Source organism: Microcaecilia unicolor, chromosome 11 (genome assembly GCF_901765095.1).
Source record: "Microcaecilia unicolor chromosome 11, aMicUni1.1, whole genome shotgun sequence".
NCBI lineage: Eukaryota > Metazoa > Chordata > Amphibia > Gymnophiona > Siphonopidae > Microcaecilia > Microcaecilia unicolor.
In genome coordinates this window covers 57927591-57938330 of record NC_044041.1, presented here as the reverse complement: position 1 = coordinate 57938330, position 10740 = coordinate 57927591, and positions in this window count along the sequence as shown.

The following is a 10740-nucleotide window of genomic DNA, read 5'->3' as shown; positions in this document are numbered from 1 at the left end:
GTTGAGGTTCCCAGAGGTAAACGCCCTCGGGTTGATTTCCAGGCCTTGAAGGACTTTTGTCTCCTCCGATGTAGATGAGGGCAGCGTGTCTGAGGTCTCCCAACGATCCTTTGCGGATTCCTTGGAGGAGATAGATCCCCGCTCGGATGGAGCGGATGACCCCTCTGCAGCGCGGCTTTTTAGCCCAGAGGATTTGCCCAACCTGTTGTTACAGGCCATGGACACTTTGAAGATTTCCTCTCCGGAGGACGTCTCTCCCTCAGCCCCTGTTGGCTCTGCCATTATGCTGGGGACGAAGCGCCCGCCTAGAACCTTCCACGTGCATGATGCCATGCACACCTTAATTGCGGCTCAATGGGATGTCCCGGAAACGAGCCTTAAAGTGGCTAGGGCTATGTCCCGCCTCTATCCTTTGGCTGTGAGTGAACGTGAGGCCTATCTGTGGCCTACCGTGGATTCTTTAATCACTGCGGTGACTAAGAAAACGGCGTTGCCGGTGGAAGGTGGCACGGCCCTAAAGGACGCCCAAGACAGAAGATTGGAGGCGGCCTTAAGGTCGTCCTTGGAAGCAGCTGCTTTAAGTTTGCAGGCCTCAGTTTGCGGCTCCTATGTGGCCAGGGCGTGCCGGACTATGGTGCAGCGGGCTTCCCCCTCGGATCATTCCTTGAGGGCTGATTGGCCGGCCCTGGAATCGGGCTTAGCCTATTTGGCAGACTTGCTGTATGATGTCTGGAGAGCCTCAGCTAAAGGCATGGCTCAGACAGTCTCTGCGCGGCGGTGGCTTTGGCTGAAACATTGGTCTGCTGACCACGCCTCTAAATCCTGCCTGGCTAGATTGCCTTTTAAAGGCAAGCTGCTCTTTGGGGTCGAGCTGGACAAAATCGTGACCGATCTCGGCACGTCTAAGGGCAAGAAATTACCAGAGGTCAGGGCTCGGGTTAGTACTCGTCCCGATACCTCCATACCGCCCGGGCAAGTCGGGTTCCTCTGCCCCCTCTTCCTTCAAGAGGAATTTCTCCCCCAAGCAGCATTCCTTTCGCAGAGACCGCCGTCCCGGAGGTGCTCCCTCCGGTCCTCCCCCAGGGTCTCGTACCCAATGACGGGGCCTTGGTCCACGCCCCAGTGCAGATTGGAGGACGGCTGTCCTCGTTTCTGGGCGAGTGGACCACTATAACTTCAGACGCGTGGGTGCTGGAAGTCATCAGAGACGGCTACAAGCTAGAGTTCTGCCAACCCTTAAGAGACGGGTTTGTACTCTCTCCCTGCAAGTCTCCGGTCAAGCTGTGGTAGTGCAGCAGACCTTGGACAACCTGATCCGCCTGGGTGCGGTTGTTCCGGTGCCAAAAAATCAGATTGGCAAGGGACGTTACTCCATTTACTTTGTGGTTCCAAAGAAAGGAGGTTCTGTCCGGCCTATCCTCGACCTCAAAGGGGTCAATCGGGCCTGGAAAGTGAGGCACTTTCGCATGGAGACTCTCCGCTCTGTTATAGCGGCAGTGAAGGCAGGAGAGTTCTTGGCTTCCTTGGACATCAAGGAAGCGTACCTGCATATTCCCATCTGGCCTCCTCTCCAACGCTTTCTGCGTTTTACAGTCCTGAGACGACACTTCCAGTTCAGAGCCCTCCCTTTCGGGTTGGCTACTGCTCCGCGGACCTTTTCCAAAGTAATGGGGGTCATAGCGGCCTTCCTGCTAAAGGAAGGAGTACAAGTCCATCCTTATCTGGACGACTGGTTGATCCGAGCCCCCTCTTATGCAGAGTGCGGCAAAGCTATGGACCGGGTAGTTGCTCTTTTGAGCTCCCTGGGATGGATCATCAACTGGAAGAAGAGCCAGCTGCGCCCGACTCAGTCCCTGGTGTATCTGGGAGTTCGATTCGACACCCAAGTGGGCAGAGTGTTCCTGCCAGACAATCGGATTGTCAAGCTTCAGGCTCAGGTGGACTAGTTCCTAGTAGCCTCTCCTATTCGGGCTTGGGACTACGTGCAGCTGTTGGGCTCTATGACGGCCACGATGGAAGTAGTGCCCTGGGCCAGGGCTCATATGAGACCACTACAGCTATCTCTGCTGCTGCGCTGGACTCCGATGTCGGAGGATTATGCTGTGCGCCTTCCCGTGGACCCAGCAGTGCGCAAGGCGCTGAGCTGGTGGACGCAGACAGACAAGTTGTCTGCAGGATTGCCTCTGGTGACCCCGGAGTGGATTGTCGTCACGACAGACGCCTCTTTGATGGGCTGGGGAGCCCACTGCTTGAGAAGGACAGCGCAGGGGCTCTAGTCTCCTGCAGAGGCAAGTGGTCTATCAACCTCCTGGAACTCAGAGCCATTCGGTTGGTGTTATTGGAGTTCATCCCGGTACTGGTGTTGAAGCCTGTACGGGTCCTGTCGGACAATGCCACGGCTGTGGCCTATATCAACCGCCAGGGAGGTACCAGAGCGCCCCTCTAGCCAAGGAGGCTATGAGTCTTTGCCAGTGGGCGGAAGCGAACCTGGAGCAGCTTTCAGCGGCCCACATTGCCGGAGTCATGAATGTCAAGGCGGACTTTCTCAGTCGCCATACCTTGGAGCCCGGAGAGTGGCAACTATCTGCTCAGGCGTTCTTGGACATCACGAAGCGCTGGGGCCAGCCGAGCCTAGATCTGATGGCGTCATCGGCCAATGGCCAAGTGCCGCGCTTTTTCAGCAGAGGACGGGACCCTCGATCCCTGGGAGTAGATGCTCTTCTCCAACAGTGGCCGACACAAGAGCTCCTCTATGTGTTCCCGCCCTGGCCCGTGTTGGGCAGGGTGCTAGACCGGGTGGCAAAGCATCCCGGCAGGGTAATCCTGGTGGGTCCGGATTGGCCCAGACGTCCCTGGTATGCGGACTTGTTCAGGCTCTCAGTCGACGATCCTCTGCGGCTGTCAGTGGAGCAGGGCCTGTTACATCAGGGTCCCGTGGTGATGGAGGATCCCTCTCCCTTTGGTCTTACGGCCTGGCTATTGAGCGGCAGCGTCTGAGGAAGAAGGGCTTCTCAGACAAGGTCATCGCCACTATGCTGAGAGCGAGGAAGCGCTCTACTTCTACTGCTTACGCCAGGGTTTGGCGTATCTTTGCAGCATGGTGTGAAGCAGGCTCACTTTCTCCCTTCACTGCTCCAATTTCTTCAGTGTTGGCGTTCCTGCAAGAAGGTCTGGAGAAAGGCCTGTCGCTCAGTTCTCTTAAAGTCCAGGTAGCGGCTCTGGCTTGCTTCAGGGGCCGCCTGAAGGGTGCTTCCCTGGCTTCGCAGCCAGATGTGGTGCGCTTTCTCAAGGGAGTTAATCACCTGCGCCCTCCTCTGCACTCAGTGGTGCCTGCGTGGAATCTCAACCTGGTGCTAAGAGCATTGCAGAAGCCGCCTTTGGAACCCTTGTCGAGGGCATCTCTGAAAGACCTGACGTTGAAAGCAGTCTTTTTGGTGGCTATCACTTCAGACAGAAGAGTTTCCGAGCTCCAGGCGCTCTCATGTCGAGAGCCTTTTCTGCAGTTCACTGAGGCAGGAGTGACTATTCGCACAGTGCCTTCCTTCCTGCCCAAGATTGGTTCTCGCTTCCATGTGAATCAGCAGCTCTGTCTCCCTTCCTTTCGTAGGGAGGACTACCCAGAGGAGTACTCCGCTCTTGAATATCTGGATGTGAGACGAGTCATCATCAGATACTTGGAAGTGACCAATGATTTCCGGAAATCGGATCATCTGTTTGTCCTGTTTGCAGGTCCTCGTAAGGGTCTGCAGGCTGCTAAGCCTACAGTGGCAAGATGGGTCCAGGAAGCCATTGCAGCGGCTTATGTGGCCGCGGGGAAGGTGCCGCCTATCCAGCTGAAGGCTCACTCCACGAGAGCTCAGGCAGCCTCGATGGCAGAGGCCGGATCCGTCTCCTTGGAAGAGATATGCAAGGCGGCAACGTGGGCTTCGGCTCATACATTCTCCAAGCATTACCGTTTGACTGTGGCTGCATGGGCGGAGGCCCGGTTTGGAGCTTCAGTGTTGAGGTCAGGGATTTCTATGTCCCGCCCTGGGTGAGTACTGCTTCGGTACATCCCACCAGTCTATGGATTGATCAGCTTGATGATATGGAAGGTAAAATTATGTATAATCATACCTGATAATTTTCTTTCCATTAATCATAGCTGATCAATCCATAGCCCCTCCCAGATATCTGTACTGTTTATATTCTGGTTGAATTTTAGGTTCAAGTTTAGCCTTCAGTTACTTCAGGAGGACTTCGTGTTCAAGTTCTTCTTTCACTTGGATTCTTCAAGAGTTGAGACGACTTTGTGTTACAGTGAGCTGCTGCATTCCTCTCCCCTCCGTTTTACGGGGCTGGATTGAGACATAAATTCTGCCGGCACTCCCTCCCGCTTCGTGCGGCTGTAGGGCAGCTTTGTACCCCTCCCGCTTCGGCGGTGTTAGGGTCAGTCAGCTCCTCCCGCGGTTGCGGTTGCAGGATAAGCCAGATCCCCCCGCATCGGCGGGTGTGGTGTCCCTCCCCCGCTCCGCGGGGATGAGCTGGACGGATTCCCCTCCCCCACTTGTGTGGGGATGAGCTGGGTTAATTCCCCTCCCCCGTTTCGGCGGTGGTGAGCTGGGCAGAGTGTCCCTTCGTGGGTGTAATTCTCTAAGTGCTGAGTCCTGCGGATGGAGCTTTGATATCGACATACTGAGGAGTTTCCGGCAGCACATGACCACATATAGGGAGGCAAAAGTTTGCTCTCTATCTCCACCTGCTGGTAGATGGACACAACCCACCAGTCTATGGATTGATCAGCTATGATTAATGGAAAGAAAATTATCAGGTATGATTATACATAATTTTACCTTGTCTTTCATTTTATCTTCTGGCATGGCCCAGAGTTGAGGGTAGAGTGAGTAGTACTGCCAGAGGAGTCAGATGTAATGACCCAGCATGAGCTCTGAGAAGTTCCATTGCTGACACTCATGCAGCCAGCGGAGAGTTGAATGGGCATTCGTGGTTGCCATTTATGCAGTGGTCAAAATGAGAATGGCGCTACAATGGCTGACGCCATGGCAGGAGAGAGAGCCTAGTTTGCCAGCCCAAGGAGATGTCAGCGATCCAGAAACAGGCTGGAAATGATGCTATTTTGAGTGCAGGCTGCATGCCTGAAGTGGCAGATCTGTTTCATGTAGCGAGAGTGAGTGTGTATGGGGGAGGGGTAGGGAGTATTTTTTTCCTCTTGAATTTATTTTATCAGTGTACAAGGCATTCTGCCTGTGAAAATCAGGAAGACAAAGAGGTCCCTCGCAGGAAGAACTGTTAGGTGGCCCTGGAGCACTGAAGAGGGAGAGATTGGATTGGGACTTGGAATTTGAGGAGGACAGGTCTGTGCAGTCAGGAGAGGATCTAGACTCCACTGAGGATAGGTTAGAAGAGCACATAGAGGAAGGTTGGACCATGTTGCTGCCTTCAGTGAGAGGATCCCTCTGTAGTGCACATATTCAATATGAATACGTGTCAGGAGCTCATTGCGCTGGTCTCTTCAGTCCTTAAATTGTCAGAGGAGCACAAGGAGGATGGGGCTTTAGAAGGTAGATTCCTTGCTGGAGGACATAAAGAACCTGGCTAGGTCATTCCCCATGTGACAAGCAGTTTGAGATATGATCACGGCCGAATGAGACACCCCATATGCAAGGTTTAAAGCTAGTCATTCCATGGTGTGGCTCTATCCAATCCTGGTGGAGGATAGGGAATTTCTTAGGTCTCCAAAAGTGGATGCGGTAGTATCTGCAGTGATGAAGAAGACTACCTTCCTGATTGTGGGAGGTGCTATTCTAATGGACCCTCAGGATTGAAGCCCTCCTAAACCAGACCTTCAGTGTAGCAGTTTTGGTTCTGCAGGCAGCTGTCTGCGGGGACTATGTGGCAAGGGCAATTTTGCAACTTCCAAATGTAAGTGGTACTGCTTCCATGTGTAGCTGCCCCATACTCCTGGTCCTGTGAATAGGAAGTTGCATCAAAGGGAAGCCTCAGGGCCAGTGCAAAGAGCCAGAATGAGTCTCTGCTTTCTGCTGGCCCAGCACTGAAGGATTTAAAAGATACGGGGGGGGGGGGGGGGGGGGTTGGGGTTGGGAGAGGAAGTTAAGAGACGCTGGGAGTCTTCAGCTGGTGGGGCTTAGGGATCTCTGCCAGTCACAAACCAGCTGTGCCACTACTGGGTGGGCCTGAGCTCAAAGTGGGTAGGAACATCCATGGGTACATCACTGTCTTATCTGCTTGAACTCTCAACTCTGTGTCTTTTCCATACTGACACCTCCTCAGCTGCACAAATGCATGTATTTAATTCCACTGGAAAAGGAATCCAAAAATGGCACCTTCACCATGAAAACTGGGGAATATTTTTTGTATTCTTAAGGAACCCCCCTAATTAGCTGGAAAATAAGAATAGAAGCCCTAATTACAGAGAAACAGATGGTACAAGGAAACTGGCAGAACAGCTTGTGCTGCTGTTCTGATGCTTGGGGGGGAAAAAAAAAGACACCGGCTGAAACTGAAATGCAAAGGCCGCTCCCACACCTGTAGCTGCTAATCTTTGGGAGTGCACCTTTCTTTCTTCCTGTTCAATTCCACAGTGATCACATTTGAAACTTTGGAATATTGAAGTTAATATCTCTTCACTCCTCCAGAGGTGCTGTGCTGCCGAAAAATTCACCACCACTTATATTGGAAAACAATGCTCACGTTGCTTTTAAGGGGTTTTTTTTTTAACTCAGTGTTGTTTCATTCACACCATTGTGCACTATTAAAAATCTTCAATAGCTGAAATGCATTGCTTGTCCTTCCTGACTCAAGTTCCATGTGTGCAAACTCAGGATATGGCCAGTAGAGGGAATCCCTATACTCTGCTTCCTCCATTTAGGAAAACTATACCAGATTCCTTCTGAAATCCTTCGGTGGCTGTCTTGACATGGATATTTAGCTCCTGGCATGAGAAAGATTAATGCAAAAAGTTTGACATGCAAGATAGCAAAGATTGGATAACAGATTTTGTAACATGGCAGCAGTTCTATCTAGTCACCAGTTGGTGGAGACACAGGATATGTTATAGTGTAGGTGTAGCAACTGCCCTTAGACAGACTTGTGGGAACTTTTAAGATCTTTTGCTTTGGGCCCAAACCTGCTTAAATATTAAGGGCACCATTGTTGCTGATGACATACACACTTTCTAGATCCCTTTAAAATGACTTACGTGTAGACCAGGCTTGCCAATTGTCTGATTTTTTTTCCCAAGACATGTTGATCCAGTACAGAGTTTGCCCCATTGCTCTGATTTCCCTAAACCAGGGCTACTCAACCCAGTCCTCTGGGCACATCTACTACCCTGCAATGACAAAAGCAACCATGTGCCTATTTTTACTGAAGAACTTGCTTAATTTTGCCATTGTGAATGCCATAATGGAACATCGTAAGCTTAATTCTATATTGTCATCCATGTACTCCATGTATCACCAATTGTATCTTTTATTCTGGAATGGCGAATGCCATAACGGAATATTGTAAGCCACATTGAGCCTACAAATAGGTGGGAAAATGTGGGATACAATAAATAAATAAATTGCAGGGCAGCCTAGCCAGTCATATTTTCAGGATATTCACAATGAATATGCATGGGAAATTTGCATACAGGGGAGGTAGTGTATGCATATTTATCTCATACATACTCATTGTGGATATCCTGAAAACCTGATTGGCTTGGTGTGTCCCAAGGACAGGGTTGAGAATCCTTGCCCTAAGTCAGTGGTTCCCAAACCTGGTCCTGGAAGCACCCCAGCCTGTCAGGTTTTCAGGATATCCTGAAAATTTATGAGAGAGATTTGCATGCATATCTCTCATGAATATTCATTGTGGAAATCCTGAAAATTTGGCTTGGTGTGTCCCAAGGACTGGGTTGAGAATCAGTGCCCCAAGCAAAGCAAGACTTCAAGGTGAGTAAAACCAGGACTGGATTATGCTGCCCTGAGAAAATGAAGGTTGAAGAGAGATATTATGTGTGTGGGTCTGTGTAAGGAACAATCTCACATGTAGTGAACGATGAAAGTTCCATATCAGTCTTATGCTGCCTTGGAGGACAGATGTTACCTTAGAAGGAAGTATCACTTTGGTGAGACAGGAAGCAATCCTGTAGCCAGGATCTGCCCTCCAGGGGCTGCAGTATCCTCTCGAACCAAAGATGTGCCTCTTCTAGGGGGCTTCTGTCCAGGAAGGAGGGGGTTCAAATGCCATTTTAGTTGGAGATTCAATCATTAGTTTGAAGGTAAGTGGGTGGCTGTTGGGCATGAGGATTGCATATTTACTTGCCTGCCAGGTGTGAAAGTGGCAGACCTCAGATATTGCAAAGGTGACACTAAAAAGGCTGAAGCTAAATGATGTGTAAATCGTGCAAAATATTTTATTCAAACATCCAAAGACTCAACACAGATCGTGTTTCGGCCACAATGGCTTGCCTCAGGAGTCTTCCAAATGGATGTCCTTTAACACTCTATTCCTCAAATACAGCACAAGAAACTAAGGCACCTTTAAACATACAAATGTGGTCTCACAGGCAGTTGTGACTACTTGTTCACTCGAAAGTAGACGGTACAAAGCTGCTGTATATCAGCAAACCAAACGTTCAAGGAAAAGTTGGTTTGCTGACATACAGCAGTTTTGTTCAGTCTAGTGCATGAAAATTTAGACAAACTTCTATCCTATTCCCGTGTTTGTTGTGTGGTGTCATTTAATCAAGTAGACTTGTCTTTTTCAAGATAAGGGTGTTTCTCTACAGTGGATGACTGATATATATCTTTTTTGGGATCAGATATCATTCTTAGATCCCTGATGCAAACATTTATTGCTGAAACACGGACCATGTCGGGTCTGTTCAATAAAGTAAAGCCGAGACGACCCCTACCTTGAAGGCTTCCTTGTGCTGTTTTGTTTATATGGACTGTATGCGCAAGCCATTTTCCCCTCATGTTAAATCATTACTGTTAAGATACAGCCCTTATCAGAAGCAGCTCCATGTTAAAAATGGTGGCATTTGCATATGTAAATTGCATACACACTAGGCAAAGCTTTAAAGTGCAGAACAAAATAAAAACAATACATGTATCCCCCATTTTATATAAGAAATACACATGTATGGGCAAAATTTTCTCTGTCAGGTTTTACAGCAGCTCAGAAGAGGGCACAGATTTTTAAAAAGTGTTCATTTTGGCCAGGGCTTTAGGGAGTCATTCTCCTTAATTCCTTGTTGTTTTATTTCCACCTCCAAAATTAAACCAAGCTAAAATTGCAGATTCTATACTTAACTGGCGGCACTTACACATCCCCATTTGCAAAATGGGGCAGCTATAGAAGTTGCAAAATTGCCACATCCATGTGGAAATGCCGATACCTTTGTGTGGAAGCTGTTGGGCTCATGCTGTTCATTTTATCCATGTGTGTATTTCTAAAATGGCTGCTCTTGCTCTATGTCCTGGCAAATACACATGCACTCCTACTACAGGGATTTTACAGAAACTCTGTGTCAGCAAAGCCTTTTCTAAAATACCACCAGAACCAACATATCCCAACCTCGACATCCCATTCAAATCTCACTGTTCTATATAAACTGGGGCTTCACACTAGTAATATTTATATAATAGGCTCACTGCATTATGTGTAATGCATGATAAACCACAACTAAAGTGGGGGAGGGATGATGGGAATTCTGTTTACCCCAGGCACTGAAAAAGCTGGTCCCAGCTCTGGCTGTTAGTTTCATGAAGTTTCCCCTCATCTTAGTATCTTAGTAGTATTTGAAAGGATAAATAATCATTCTATGCACCCTTGAATCAGTGGCATAGCCACGTGGGGCCTGGGCCCCCGTAGATTTGGTCCTGGACCCCCTTCCACCGCCAACCCTCCCCCGCCGCTGCCTACCTTTGCTGGCGGGGGACCCCAACCCCCGCCTGCCGAGGTCCTGTAAGCTCTTTGAGCAGGGACTGTCTTCTATGTTTGTGCAGCGCTGCGTATGCCTTGTAGCGCTATAGAAATGCTAAATAGTAGTAGTAGTCCTTCCGGCGCAAGGCTTCGTTCTGTTTCTGACATCAGACTCTGAAACAGAACGAAGCCTTGCGCCGGAAGAAGAGGACCTCGGCTGGTGGGGGTTGGGGTCCCCCGCCAGCAAAGGTAGGCGACGGCATGGGAGGGTTGGCAGCGGGAGGGGGGTTGAGAGGGTCGGTGTCAGGGGGGGGGGTCAAAGTTGGTGGTGGCAGCGGTCGGCAATGGCGGGGGTGTCGGCGGCACCGGGGGGGGGGGCTAAAATGTGCCCCCTCATCTCGGGCTCTAGACCCCCCTCCCGCCGAAGTCTGGCTACGCCCCTGCCTTGAATATCAGAGTACATAGATATCGGACACAACTGGCTGCTGCACCAGGATCCAGTGCAGGGACTTTGAAACTGGAGAAATTTGGACCGACCTAGTGGCACCAGTCAGTAACCACTTTGCAGCATTCTGCACCATTTCAAGTGGCCGTAGGATCATCCCAGGCAGTAATCCAGCCTGTTCTAATCTACAGTTTATAACAGTTATAAAATACAATGTACTACTATCTTTACCTGATCTTGGCCCAACAAAAAGAATCAGCTGGAATCCCAAATCATGACCCACTTCAACTGCATTCAGCTTTGTCGGCATCCCATTATGCCCCACCCATAGCGACTCTTAAATAGGAATAAATGTATTTGGA